Below are 15,949 nucleotides of genomic sequence, written 5' to 3'. Positions count from 1 at the left end.
ACAGTTTTAATCTGCCAGGAAGTTTCAACAAGAGAGAAATCACTAACATTCAGCCTCAGTGAAGGAACACGCCGGAATCGTTTGTAGAGGAATAACTATCCAAACATACATTTATAAGTAGAGAAATATACGTGAAAAATTGAGCAGGTGGACACAATAAGGGGCTATATTACATAATAACTGACATAAAGAAGAAGGGGAAGTGAACAGAAAGTCGCACATTTTGTTGGTAATCCTTGTACAATGTTGACTACAGCACAAAATTTAATTTCTTCGCTGCCTTAAATGTTCACATACGTGTGAATTCCTAATGGACCAAACTGCATAGGTCATCGGTCCCTAGACTTACACACCACTTAAACTAAGTTAAACTAACTTATGCTAAGAACAACACACACACACCCATGCCCAAAGGAGCACTCGAACCTCCACCGGGAGTGGCCGCGCTGCCCGTGACAGGACGCCCTAGACTGCCTTAAACAAAAAGGAAAAAAGAAAAAGTACACTGCCATTATATTCATACACTATACAGGAGCCAATATACACAAAATAACGCATTGTTACCGTAATTCTTTGGTGCCTGAGATCCGCTAAGTGATCGATTTTTAAATCGAGCTCTGCATCTTATAACTCACAGTTCTTGTTTCTGAGGGATTAGCAGGATGGAATTTTTTCACCACCGCTGAGCTCGAAAGAATCTTCACTCCAGTTGAAGAAGTTGCACCTGACGCACTACGGCGGGTTTGCAAAAAAATAAAATTCTGGCTGCATGTCTGTCAAATAGCCAAGGAAACTGATATTGGACTATTAAGCAATAGCTTGATTCATTTTAGTGCAAAACAGTGACAGAGCTTGTGTTGTGAATAGTCACAATAAATGAATATAGAAGTGCCAGATTTTAAAGTGATCTTTGAAACATCCACTTTACCATTCAGTTATCAGCTTGTAACGAAACAGTGTTACATTAACTTTTTTGTAATGTGTTGTTAGTAAAACTGATAACATGTTAACGGGAATTTCAATATTTTAGATACTGTGAAACAGATGCCATAAAAGTGCCTTATATGTATTCTGCAACTAGCATGTTATTCGATTGTTATGTTACTGTCGAAATAATTATTTACAACAATAGTAACTGTGACGTCTGTATTCTTAAGGAAAGGATAACTTACTGTAAAGGAAAATGCGTTTTTCAACCAACGAAATTGGAAGCCATTACACCTGCTAAGCGCTACAACTTTTCTCTTTTTTCCGTTTCTGGAACACCTTTTCTTTGGGAAAACTGCACTGTAGTCGGAGCACAGCAGACACAGTCGCTATAGGCTTTTTCGCCGTTAAGAACTTCTCTGGACGAGAGAGAGTACCAAACATGGAGTGAATAAGTAAAGTTCACATCATACTTCACTCTATAAGAGTTCGATAGTCGTGCATAAAACACGATGCAATTTATGAAAGAAGGTTACGACCAGTACTTTTTGTAGTAACAGGTCGTCTCTTATAAACTGTATCTGTGGATACAAGATATTTCCCGGAAAAATTCTGTGCTTCAAGAACTGCACCTCAGTTACATCAAGAATGGTTCCAAGAGACCGAAAGTATGGCGTGTGTCGTCAGTCTGTGTAATACGACACATAAAGATACTGTGAGAGCACAGTCACACATTACTTTCAACTGCACTGCGTCTAAAAGTCAAGCTATTGGCATTATACTTCATAGCTAGCATTGCCAGAGGAGACACAGACGTTTGAAAGAGAAGGTATGGTAATTTTTTTTTTTTTTTTTTTTTTTTTGCAGATTATGTTGGAACGGATGATCGTGCACAATGAACCCAAAGCGTTAGTTTTTTGCAGATGTCACAGCGCTCGTGTATGATCTGGCTTTGTCATGTTGAAGGAGAGGGTGCTCCATGTATGGACGAACTCTTTGAATTCGGAATTCTATTACAGCACGCTGTTTCTCACGCATCGACTTAGTTATGCTACAATTCGGAGCTCTCTAGTGACAGATGAGTGCAAATTTGTAGACGTGAAGAGTAAAGACGTAGAATGTTAGTAATATTTGTTTCATTTAAAAAGCTTCAAGAGTTTTCACACAAAAAACCGTAGGCGTTACTTTTCATCATGCCCTCGTACAATAGCCTCAACAATACTCTAAAAGATACAGGCACCGATAACTTTTAGTACAAATTCATTGACAGTAAACGCAGTTCTCGGAGCGGTTTTTTCCCTAAATCTCTGCGACCGCATAGATTGATTCTACGACATCTACCGAATGTTGCAGAAATGTCACGCAGTTTTGCAGGAGCAACCAGATAAAATTTCACGATATTTAAAGATAGTAAAGCGAAGGGTCGCTACAAGCTTCGTGTGACAGGACACATTCATCTATAAAGATAAACACAATAAAGAGAATGGAAATGACTTTTGATTCTGTGATACGCTGGCTGCAGGAAACGTATCAGCAATAAACATAAAATGTCTACAGTGTGTCAAGCTTCATCATTTAAAGCTTACAACAACAAGCCAAAGAGACAATTAATGGTCTGTAGGCAGGAGCGAGTATCCTGTAGGGAACGCTAGAATGTGTATAGTGAAGAAGGAAACAGATGACTCTGTATTTGGTACAAGATTCGGCTGACAGTACTAACGTTCAGTTCACCTTTGTGAGACTTACACTGATGACAATGTAATTGCAGACCGGAAAGCGTAGCAAGCAACAAAATTTTACTTATAATGCATATTCTGTATTGACGAAGAATTAACGAGCTTCTCGTCTAGGCCTTCTAGTTCCAAGGGATGTCGACCGGCCTCCGTATCAAGCGGCGCCATGCAGATACTATAGGAAGGGGCATGAGGCAAGCACATCCCTCTCTCTGCCGGTTTGTTGACTTTATAAGCAGTGGAGCCGCTACTTCCCATTCACGTAGCTCGTCAACTGGTATCATGAAGCGGCGTGCAACCCATACTAGTCCCACCGCCGTGGCAAAATCCTTGGCAGTGCCGGGAATTGAACGCGGGTCCTCCACATGGCAGCAATCCACGCTGACCACTCAGGTATGGAGGCGGATAGAAGGAAGAATATATGATGAGCTCTGTAGGAGATTTAAAGATTTACAGGGTGCTATATTTAGAATACAGAGTTGACATCTCTAACAGCAACAGTGGCTCTAATCAGGCTGGGCATCAAGTCGAACTGAGCTTGGTTGGCAGACATGAGTACATCATCTCATGCTGCTTCAACTCTATTCCAGAATTCATGAATAGTAGCTGATAATTGGTGGCATGTCAGTCTCTCGGTGACGTATGACGAAATATTTTCATGGGGTGAGAGATGAGGAGAAAGTGCTGGCCAGGACCACAGTCAAACAGTTTCTGTATCTAGGTAGGTCAGGGCAGCACGGACAACATACGGTCTTCCGTTATTTCGTTGAAAGACAACGCCATGGAGACCTCGAAGACCTAGCACAGCCATGGACAGCAAAATGTCGGAAATTTAATACATGCTATCCGTATTTCCGGATAAGCGAATAAGAGGTATACTTATTTTATACCATACGGTATTTCATATCTTCCCACCAGGTGCTGGGTCCATACGACGATGACGAATGCCATCTGGTAATGCTCGTTTCTCTCGGGGCCTCTACAAACGAATTTATCCATCGTGATGCTGTATCCAGAACTGTGACTCGTCTGAAAAGACACCGTGATGTCACTCCTGTGATCAGTATTCTCATCGGGCACACTACTGTCAGGAGGCCTCTCTCTGCCGCCACGTCAAGGTAAGGAGCAACAGGTTTCCAATATAACGGTCAGTGATGCTACACAACTCGTCTTATTGTCTTTGTAGTACTTGCCTTCTTGCAAACAAGCCCATGGCCTGACGCATGGTATGTAATGTGGCTTTACGATCCTTCATCACGAGAGTATATGTCTGTTCTGTTTTCGTAGAGTCGTCAACGTGTGAGTGTTCATAGGACTTCTAGCTGTACCTCATTTATTCCAATAAAAGTCAGTTTCCTTAGCGCTTTATTTTTTTATTTTATTTTGATTTTCATCTCTTCTACGTACACTCTATTTCAAGACATTATTGTCTCACCTTAGGGTTTCGACGTCGAGGATAAAGGGTGTTCGACATGAATTATCAAACTGTGTGGTAGACACGTTATGGGCGGCCCCTTGATGTATACTTACGACATGCAGATCATTAAGCACACGTCACAACTACCCGAAGATAAAGCAATATTGTTTTTAAATCGATTGCATATATATGAGATAAAGATAAAAACAAAATGAAAATTACAGCTATAAGGAAATTGACTTTCATTGGAATGAATATGTCTGTCCTTTCGGGCGCTAGTGACGTGGAGCAGTTGAGACCCTGCATGATGTTGAGTGTGACCCTCCTGAACCCATCGATTCATTATTCGCATGACAGCCGTGTGATTCCAACCAACGCTAGCCAGCAACATCGCAGGTCGATAACCCCCTGTCTCGACAGGTCACGATGCTGACGCTTTCGAATTCCGATGCTTCTTCTTATTATAGGAAATATGAAACGATCTTATTACAAACAAACCACATTAAAAAAGTGATTTCTAAATGTGAAGTTCACTGCGTAATCTTTCTTTGTATAGAGAATGTAGATGGCGTTCCACCTACCAACTTTGCACAGCTTTGCTGAAATGCGAATCGTTTGCATATCCAAGCGTGTAGTACACTTGAGACAAATTTGACGTTTTTTGCATGCTACGTTCATCGTGTTGCTAATTTAATGAGCAGAAGTATATATTCCAAAAGTGACAAAAATTCTACTCGAAAATATTGTCCCTGGAGACAAATTGCTACATGGGTATCAAGCGGTACTTTAAACAATATATTTTTTATCACTGTGATGTACAACATACTTCAACTTTAGACTGTTCCAGGAAGCCGGCCGCTGTGGCCGAGCGGTTCTACGCGCTTTAGGCTGGAACCGAGCGACCGCTACGGTCGCAGGTTCGAAACCTGCCTCGGGCATGGATATGTGTGATGTCCTTAGGTTAGTTAGGTTTAAGTAGTTTTAAGTTCTAGGGGACTGATGACCTCAGATGTTGAGTCCCATAGTGGTCGCAGCCATTTGAACTATTTTTGTTCCAGGGACATTACCAACAGTTTTTAGTTTTCGAATCGACCTGGAAATCTTGAAAGTTCTGCGTTTCGCTGAAGAACTATTATGGCGATCCAACGATTAATGAGGTCGTGCTAGGCGTGATAAGGGCTGTCCTGCCCACCGTCCCGCATTGGGCCTGTTTATTTCCTACGCATATATTTGTTCGACAGCGAAAGAGCTGCATTCTCTTATTAGGAGAAGCCGGTAGGATTTCTTGGACGCGGGCAGCATCCATCCTGCTCACTGGTCGATAAACGGCGGCAGCAGCGAGGAGCAAGGCTGGTGTGCGGGAGAGCACTTCTACGGTGTCCTTCTGCTTCTCCTTCTCACACAACTTGCGCAGTGCCACAGGGGATTACTCTCTTTATTGCCTCGCATCAACTCATCTCGACCTCAGAGACAATATGGATTGAGTACTTTTCTATGACTTCCATGAATTATGAAAAAGCTCCGAGGTAAATTTAATAACGCAGAATGGCAGTCATGACATTATAACGTAATACCAATAGTGTCCTCTTCCTCGAAACAAATCTGCAGGGAAGTTACAGAGCTGCAGTGATGTCCCTCTTTCAAGTGCACTTCATTCGCAAAGACTTTTTGATGAACGTTTCATAGGAAAGTTACGTTGCTCAACGACTACTGCAATTCGAAGACATGTCCCGCAAAAATTAACTTCTCGCCTATTTTATCACGACACCCATACTTATTTTTTCTTTGAACTGACATGGTTACTTCCTCCAAGTCACTAGAATGAAACTGATACAAGAGATTGGGTAAATATTAGTACTCAAAATATTACCATCACATAAATGTAAATTACCTCTCACTTTGGGAATTCAGCATAGTGGGAAACACCCATGTACTGCAATCAAAATGCCCAAAAGCCGTGGCCTGCCATTAAAGATTGCCTAGATATTTTCCTGGATATTTCCAGTGCACATGACGTGTGTGTGTGTGTGATACAAAGTGTTAATAGCAGTTGTCAGAAGATCGAAATGAATGAGACTTGCTCTGTGAGGAATCTAAAAAAACAGTGTCCCCATCGTTATTCAGAGGAGGTCAACTCAGTCTTAAGCACACGTGGTCAGCCGTCGTACTACTGATATATGGTATTTGGTGCTGCTTGATAGAAACTAAGTGCTGCAGGGTCTAAGGCTCGTGTGATATAGTGGCTACTGTTGATATTGCCCTCGGTATGCAGCAGTCTAGACTATATTCATGAGCCAAAACAGTGTGATCAGTGCCCACCGCGAGGTTTAATGCCGCGTGGTGGTGTAGTAGGAATAGAACACGATAAGGAAAGTATATAAGCTTAGCAGAGAAATCATTCTAGAAACAATGTTCATATATCACTGGCATAAGCGACTTTGATAAAGGTCAGATTGTTATGGCCTTCCGTCTAGGAACAAGCACCTTGGTGACGAAGGAGCCAGTCAGCTGTCGTGATCATCTATGGAAGCGACTGAAGAAGGGTGAAAGCTAGAGCTAACGACAGTGCTTTGAATGTGCACGCCTCATCACAGAAAGTGGCATTTGGAGGCTTGCACGCTCTGTAAAGTGGTATAGGTTGCAATATGTGGCAGATATGGCGATAAAGTACAGTGCTGGTGTATAAATAAGTGTTTCGAAGCACACCGACCAGCACACTTCGCTTAACACGGGGCTCTGCAACACACGTGCCCTACGTGTTCTCATGTTGACTCAGCGTCATCGTCAATAACAACTGCTGTGGGCACGAGATCACTGACCGCGAATCAACTCACACTGATGTCTTGGCTACCAAACTGGGCTGATCTGGAGCCGATAGATAGCATCTCTCGTGCTATCGGGTACCAGCCGGCAGAATATCTTCAGAAACCTACCTAAGACTTGTCGATGTCGATACCAAGCCACCCATAATCGTGCTGCATTGTGTTGAAAATGTGGACCAACATGCCGTTAAGAACATGCTCAGTATGTCACGAATGGCGCTCGTTCGCTATGTCACTAACAAAGCAGGTTGCCAGACTGCAGTCGCGACAGTAGCAACTAAGAATATGTTATCGGTCATCACCATATTACCACCCATCACGTCAGAAGCAGGAGAAAGTGCCCATAACGGTATGAAAGGTTTCTGACATTTTAATACTGGAAGATGACGCAAGGGCATTTTTACATCTTATTGAAAATGTTATAAATACATTTTTTGCGTTGCATGCTGGTACGGTGGCATGACTGAATAATCTGCAAACATAATGCTACCATATCTCATATGTTTGTGGATACGCAACTAAATGTCAACAGCGGGGTCCTTTTCTATATTGCCAACTTATACTTTCTCTGTTCAGTGGTTCAGTGACAAAGCATTTCCTCTGATTCTCAGGAATCAACCATCTCAGGTCTAGCATGTTTGGATATGGCTTCAGTTCGACGCGAGAAGCATTTCTGATACATAATACATAATTTTTGTAAGAGTTTATAGTCCTGCCAACCACACCCATGATAAATCATGTTGAGATACAAAACCGCTGCAGCTGTAAAATCCTTTTATTCTTAGGTACTATCGATTTCACAGTATTTGCAGCTGCATCTTTAAGTGCAAATCAGTATGTAAGCGGAAAAACTATCATGTACAAAAATAAATAATCTCAAACTTAAAATGAAATCGTCGTCAAAAATCTGCTCAATACAATCAAGTCATGATATACACTGGTAACCCAACACATCATAGGCACAGCCCACGGTGACATAGGATGCCGCCTGGTGGCGTTGAGGGCATGTGACACGGTAACTAAAGTATGTAAACGGGGCAGACACGAACTGATGATCATCCCATAGAAGATATGGGCTGTAAATGGGAAAATCTATTGAAATAATTGACTTTAAGCAAAAAATTAAACTACGTCCGAACAGGCCTTGGAAGGCCCAACGGTACCGACCGGCCACCATGTCATCCACATCTCACAGGCGTCACTGGATGCGGATACAGAGGGGCATGTGGTCAGCACACCGCTCTCCCGGCCGTATATAAGTTAATGAGACCGGAGCCGCTACTTCTCAATCAAGTAGCTCCTCAGTTGGCCTCACAAGGGCTGAGTGCACCCCGCTTGCCAACAGCACTCGGCACACCGGATGGTCACCCATCCAAGTGCTAGCCCAGCCCGACAGCGCTTAACTTCGGTGATCTGACGGGAACCGGTGTGACCACTGCGGTAAAGCCGTTGGCGACTTTAACAAAGGGCAGATTATTATTACAAAGGACATGTGAACGAGTATGTTAGAAGTAGTTATCTAGTCACGAAATTGAAGTAAATAGTTCCTATGAGCTAGTATGGGCAGGGGTCATTTTTGGCAACCCGAATAAAATAATATCGAACGATACAACTGCTGGAAGATTCCAAGAAAACTTGAGTTCAATTTCAAACACGTACCCGACTCATACAATGTTGTTGGTGGTGACTTTAATTTTCCATCGACATGTTGAAGAAATACATGTTTAAATCCGGAGGTACGTAGAAGTACATATCCTCGGAGTAGTGAAGGAACTTAAATCACTTAACAAAACCAAGTCTTCCGGTCCAGACTGTATACCAGTTAGGTTCCTTTCAGAGTATGCTGGTGGAATACCTCTATACTTAACAATCAACCGTTCGCTCGACGAAACCGCCGTTCCCAGAGACTGGAAAGTTGCACAGGTCACTCCAATATTCAAAAAAGGTACTAGGAGTAATCCACTAAATTACAGGCCCATATCGTTAACCTCGATATTTAGCAGGATTTTAGAACATAAATTGTGTTCGAACATTAAGAATTGCCTCGAATAGGACGGGCTATTGACAAACAGTCAATACGGTTTTAAGAAACATCGTTCTTCTGAAACACAACAGGCTCTTTACTCACATGAAGTGTTGAGTGCTATTAACAAGGCATTTCAGATTTATTCCGTATTTGTGGATTTCCAGAAGGATTTTGACACTGTACAACACAAGCGGCTTGTAGTGAAATTGCGCGGCTGATCCCGGCGGAGGTTCGAGTCCTCCCTCGGGCATGGGTGTGTGTGTTTATCCTTAGGATAATTTAGGTTAAGTAGTGTCTAAGCTTAGGGACTGATGACCTTAGCAGTTAAGTCCCATAAGATTTTTTTTTAAGTTAAATTGCGTGCTTATGGAATATCGTCTCATTTATGTGACTGGATTTGTATTTTCTGTCAGATAGGTCACAATTTGTAGTAATTAACGGGAAGTCAAGGAGTAAAACAGATGTGATTTCAGGCGTTCCGCGAGGTAATGTTATAGGCCCTTTGCTATTCATTATCTATATAAACGATTTAGGAGACAATCTGAGAAGCCGTCTTAGGTTGTTTGCAGATGATACTGTCGTTTATCGACTAGTAAGGTCATCAGAAGATCAATACAAATTGTAAAACGATTTAGAAGAGATACCTGTGTGATGCAAAAATGGCAATTGACCCTCAATAGTGAAAAGTGTGAGGTCATCCACATGAGTGCTAAAAGGAACTCGTTAAACTTCGGTCACACGAAAAGTCAGTCAAACCTGAAAGCCGCAAATTCAACTAAATACCTGGGAATTACAATTACGAACAACTTAAATTGGAAGGAACACACAGAAAATATTGTGGGGAAGCCTAACAAAAGACTGGCAGGACACTTAGAAAACGTAACAGACCTACTAAAGAGACTGCCCACACTACATTTGTCCGTCCTTTTCTGGAATACTGCTGTACGGTGTTGGATGGTTACCAGACAGGCTTGACGGAATATATCGAGAAAGTTAAAAGATGGGCAGCACATTTTGTATTATTACGAAATGGGAGAGGGTGTCACTGAAATGATACAGGATTTGGGGTCGACATCATTAAAACAAAGGCGTTTTCCGTTGCGGCAGAACCTTCTCATGGAATTTCAGTCACCAATTTTCTTCTCCGAATGCGAAAATATTTTGTTGACACCTACAGAGGAAGAAACCATCATTATAATAAAATAAGGGAAATTAGAGCTCGCACGTAAAGATATAGGTGTCCGTTTCTCCGCGCGCTGTACGAGATTGGAATAATAGAGAATTATGATGAAGGTGGTACGATGAACCCTCTGCCAGGCTTTTTAATGTGATTTGGGGAGTATACATGCAGATGTAGATGTACACCCCTCGGCGACCAAATTCGCCTGACGTAAATCCGATGGAACCCATCTGGGTCATTATCGGGCGCCATTTACGCGAACACAAATCAGCGGACCGTTATTTAAGCGGTTTACATAACCTGTGCGTAGACGTCTAATGCCACTTACGTCAAGAAACTTACAAACTGTCGGATGCTTAATACCCATAGTAAGTGAGGTATTTCGTTCCAAAGACGGAAAAACAAGCCATTAAACAGACGGTCTTATTGCTTTGGTTCATCAGTGTACACAAAATGCTATATAAAGACCCAGCGTTCATAGTCAATCCAATGTGACAGATTATCCGCGAGAAAATTAGACTCCCCAAAAGTAATAAGATATGGTAGACAACGCTCCTGTGAAACCTTAGGAGAAGGTTAAAAAAATAATGAGAAAGAATTTTATGTAATGCCACAATGGTAGGAGATGTGAGAGACATTAACCGAACAACAGCATGTAGAGGAGAACGCCAGTAGTGGGATTATGGCGGTGTTGGTGTAATTTTGATGTAGAATGCTATGCAAATTAATTAAATTGATCAAGTAATTACCTCTACCAGCACCCCAGATGATATCATGTTCTTTCCTCACCAAGCGCGTGGGGCCCAACACCTTGCCTCATCCTACCCTTCCACCTCATCTACATCTACGTCTACATCTACATGGATAGTCTGCAAATCAAATTTAAGTGCCTGGCAGAGGGTTCATCGAACCACCTTCACCGGCCGCGGTGGACACCTATATCTTCCGTACGAACTCTGATTTCCTTAATTTTATAGTGGTGATTGTTGCTCCCTTTGTAGGTCGGTGTTAACAAAATATTTTCGCATTCGCAGGAGAAAGTTGGTGATTGGAATTTCGTGAGAAGATTCCGTCTCAACGAAAAACGACTTTCTTTTAATGATTTCCAGCCCAAATCCTCTATCATTCCTGTGATACTCTCTCCCATATTTCGCGATAATACAAAACGTGCTGCCTTTCTTTGAAATTTTTCGATGTACTCCATCAGTCCTATCTGGTAAGGATCCCACACCGCGCTGCAGTATTCTAAAAGAGGACGGACAAGCGTAGGGTAGGCAGTCTCCTTAGTAGGTCTGTTACATTTTCTAAGTGTCCTGACAATGAAACGCAGTGTTTGGTTAGTCTTCCCCACAATATTTTCTGTGTGTTCCTTCCAATTTAAGTTGTTCGTAACTGTAATACCTAGGTATTTAGTTGAATTTACGGCTCTTAGATTAGACTGATCTATCGTGTAACCGAAGTTATCGAGTTCCTCTCAGCACTCATGTGGATGACCTCACACTTTTCGTTATTTAGGGTCAACTGCCACTTTTCGTACAATTCCGATATTTCTTCTAAATCGTTTTGCAGTTTGTTTCGATCTTCTGATACAATATATATTCCAAAATCCTGCTGCATATCGACGTTAACGATATGGGCCGGTAATTTAGTGGATTATTCCTACTACCTTTCTCAAATATTGGTGTTACCTGTGCAACTTTCCAGTCTTTGGGTACGTATCTTTCGTCGAGCGAACGGTTGTATATGATTTTTAAGTATGGAGCTAATGTATCAGCATACTCCGAAAGGAACCTAATTGGTATCCCAGTCTGGACCAGAAGACTTGCTTTTATTAAGTGATTTAAGTTGCTTCAATACTCCGAGGATATTTACTTCTACGTTACACATGTTGGCAGCTGTTCTTGATTCGAATTCTGGAATATTTACTTCGTCTTCTTTTGTGAAGGCATTTCGGAAGGCTGTGTGCAGTAACTCTGCTTTGGCAGCACTGTCTTCGATAGTATCTCCATTGCTATCGCCAGCCGGAGTGGCCGTTCGGTTCTAGGTGCTACAGTCTGGAAACGCGAGACCGCTGCGGTCGCAAGTTCGAATCCTGTCTCTGGCATGGATGTGTGTGATGTCCTTAGGTTAGTTAGGTTTAAGTAGTTCTAAGTTCTAGGGGACTGATGACCTCAGAAGTTAAGTCCCACAGTGCCCAGAGCCATTTGAACCAATCCATTGCTATCGTGCGGAGAAGGCATTGATTGTTTCTTGCCGCTAACATACTTCACATACGACCAGAATCTCTTTGGATTTTCTGCCAGGGCTCGAGACAAAGTTTCATTGTGGAAACTGTTATAGGGATCTCGCATTCATGTCCGAGTTAAATTTCTAGCTTCTGTAAGAGATCGCCAATCTTGGGGTTTTTTCGTCTGTTTAAATTTGGCATGTTTGTTTCGTTGTTTCTGCAACAGTGTTCTAACCCATGTACCAAGGAGGATCAGCTCCGTCGCTCGTTAATTTATTTGGTATAAATCTCTCAATTGCTGCCGATACTATTTCTTTGAATTTAAGCCACATCTGTTCTACACTTATATTATTAATTTGGAATGAGTATAGATTGTCTCTCAGGAAGGCGTCAAGTGAATTTTTACCTGATTTTTTGAATAGGTATATTTTTCTCTTGTTTTTCGAGGATTTGGGGATTACAATATTCAATCTCGCTACGACAGCCCTGTGTTCACTAATCCCTGGATCGGTTTTGATGATCGTTATTAACTCAGGATTATTTGTTGCTAAGAGGTCAAGGGCGTTTTCACAACCATTTACTATTCTCGTTGGCTCATGAACTAACCGCTCGAAATAATTTTCAGAGAATGCGTTTAGCACAATTTCGCATGATATTTTATGCGTGTCTCCGGAATTAAACATGTATTTTCGGCAACATATCGAGGATAAATTTAAGTCACCACCAACTATTATCGTATGAGTCGGGCACGAGTTTGAAAACAAACTCAAGTTTTCTTTGAACCTTCCAGTAACTGTATTATCTGAATTAGGAGGTCGGTAAAAAGATCCAATTATTATTTTATTCCGGTTGCCAACAATGACCTCTGCACATACGAACTCACAGGAAGTATCTACTTCTATTCCATGACAAGTTAAACTACTTCTGACAGCAACAAACACGCCACCGCCAACCGTGTTTAGCCTATCATTTCGGAACATCGTTAGGTTCATCGCAAAAATTTCGGTTGAGCTTGAATCCAACTTTAGCCAGCTTTCAGTACCTATAGCGATTTGAGCATCAGTGCTTTCTATTAGCGCTTGGATCTCTGGTACTTTCCCAACACAGCAACGTTAATTTACAACTGTTATACCGATGGTTCCTGTATCTACGTTCTTCCTGTGTTCAACCTGCACACGTTGTTACTGAAGCCCGTCTCGTGTTTCGCCAGACCCTCAAACCTAAAAACCACCCAGTCCACGCCCCACAGTCCCTGCTACCCGTGTAGCCGCCTCCTGCCTATAGTAGACATCTGACCTATTCAGCGGAACCCGAAACACAACCACCCTTTGGCGCAAGTCGAGGAATCTGCAGCCTACAAGGTCGCAGAACCGTCTGAGCCTCTGATTCAGACCCTCCACTCGGCTCTGTACCAGAGGTCCGCAATCGGTCCTGTCGACTAAGCTGCAAATGGTCAGCCGGCCGTTGCGGCCGAGCGGCTCTATGCGCTTCAGTCCGGAACCGCGCGACCGCTACGGTCGCAGGTTCGAATCCTGCCTCGGGCATAGATGTGTGTGATGTCTTTAGGTTAGTTAGGTTTCAGTACTTCTAAGTTCTAGGGGACTGATGACCTCAGATGTTAAGTCCCATAGTGCTCAGAGCCATTTGAACCATTTTTGCAAATTGTAAGCTCTGCTTTCATCTAGCAAGCAAGACTGGCAGGCTTAACCACTTCTTTTAGAATTAGAGAGAATCTCTTCTGATCCACATCATTGGTACCGACGGGAGCAACCACCTGCAGTTGGCTACACCCTGTGCTGTTCATGGCATCCGGGAGGACTCCACCCAGTATGCACACGGAATGCACATTGGTTTTCTTACCCTTCTTGTCAGCCAAGTCCCTAAGGGGCTCTATAGCGCGCATAATGTTGGAGCTCCCAACTACCAATAATCACACCCTCTGCAATTGCCCGGATCTTGCAGGTTGAGTGGTTTCCTCCGAAACAAGACAGGCGACAGCATCTGGCTCAGCGACAGTGTCAGCCACAGGCAGCACCTGGAACCTGTTTGTCAGACAAACCGGATAATCCTTACGTGCAGCCGCCTGGGAAGTCTTTAGCCACCTGCTTCGCCCCGGGGCGACCTCCCACTCGACCACAGGTGGGGGGTCAGCCTCAGTGCGAGCAGTAACTGGGTTGGCCACCGGTGAGGACCCATCGGAGGACTCTGACTTGCTGGACACCCGTTGGATCCCCACAGCCGGGCCTCAAGCTGTGAAACTGAAGTCATTATAGCCTAACATCTTGGTGGGATTTTCGAATTTTGGTGGGAATTTAGAATTTTGGTGGTTGTGTGAAATTCCATCCCCACACATCACCTGGCAACTGTCTGGAAATTAAATACGACAGTGCCATTTCCGGGACTCAAACCCCAGTGCTTCTGGACATAATGCCCAGGTGCATCTCCCAACATATGGAAACTGTCTAAATGCACGACAGGGAGGTTAGGTTGGTGTACTTTATTTATTTTCATTCGAAAACTGAAATAAGGATCGGTCAGAATTACGTAATTAATCATAAAATCGGTCCTAAGTACACAAATATATGCATAGCGCTAACATGGATCGCCTAAAATCACAATACAGCTCAAAAACTTACACTGCCCTAAAAGTGGTGTTATATTTGCTGGTAAAAAATTTCACAACAGCAATCGAAACTAGCGACAGACATACTCATACTCTACCCTTCACCTACATGCTAGCGGAAAAAGGCTGGAGGGGAAGGAAATATTTTCAGCTGACGAATGCTGGTTTGGACAGAGAGGAGTTTAATGAGTTCAAATGGTTCAAATGGCTCTGAGCACTATGGGACTTAACATCTATGGTCATCAGTCCCCTAGAACTTAGAACTATTTAAACCTAACTAACCTAAGGAGATCACACACATCCATGCCCGAGGCAGGATTCGAACCTGCGACCGTAGCAGTCGCGCGGCTCCGGACTGAGCGCCTAGAACCGCTAGACCACCGCGGCCGGCGTTTAATGAGTATATTACCTGTAAACATACAGCTGAAAACTGTGTCTATCTCTGTTTGACAAAAGGGTTCACTACAGATGCCCCCACCCCCTCCCCTGCATTGCTCAACAATCATCCTGCAGCTCAGGTAATCGAAATTCAAGAAAACCAATACATGCTACCACAACTGGTGGAAAATGCTTCACTGGTCTAATTACATATCTAAATTGTCATCAAGCAAAAAACCAGCGCTCATAATCAATGGATCGTAATGAAACACATGTACAATGGCCTTGGAAGAATCGTTGTCCCAAAAGATTGCACAAAGAGAGAGGTAGTTGAACGTGCATTCTCCTCAGTGTGCCGTCACGAACTATCGAACTTAAAGCCACTCTTACCCCCCCTCATCCCTCCCTCTCCCTCCCTCTCCACATTACAGGTGAGGATACAGGCTTTTTCAGATGGCCTGCTGCTACAGCTTCTGTGCGCTGCTTATTTTGCCCACAGCCCACCCTTTCATGTCTGGTGGTAGAGTCTTCAGTCCAATGCTCCCATGGCGGAGCGCATGGTCAAAGGTCCAGGCAGTCCAAGCAGAGGCTCTGCACTAACGGTATTTGCATACAC

The 15,949-nt window shown here is 43.1% G+C and overlaps 1 pseudogene; it reads right to left on the bottom strand.

The window, feature by feature from the left end:
- Positions 1 to 8,235: 8,235 nt before the first annotated feature.
- On the bottom strand, positions 8,236 to 8,353 carry LOC124723542 (annotated as a pseudogene).
- Positions 8,354 to 15,949: the final 7,596 nt, after the last annotated feature.

The sequence above is a fragment of the Schistocerca piceifrons genome, chromosome X, assembly GCF_021461385.2.
Source record: "Schistocerca piceifrons isolate TAMUIC-IGC-003096 chromosome X, iqSchPice1.1, whole genome shotgun sequence".
In the NCBI taxonomy this organism is placed as follows: domain Eukaryota; kingdom Metazoa; phylum Arthropoda; class Insecta; order Orthoptera; family Acrididae; genus Schistocerca; species Schistocerca piceifrons.
Note: the sequence above shows the minus strand (reverse complement) of the source record. Positions and strands in the feature narration are given on the sequence as shown.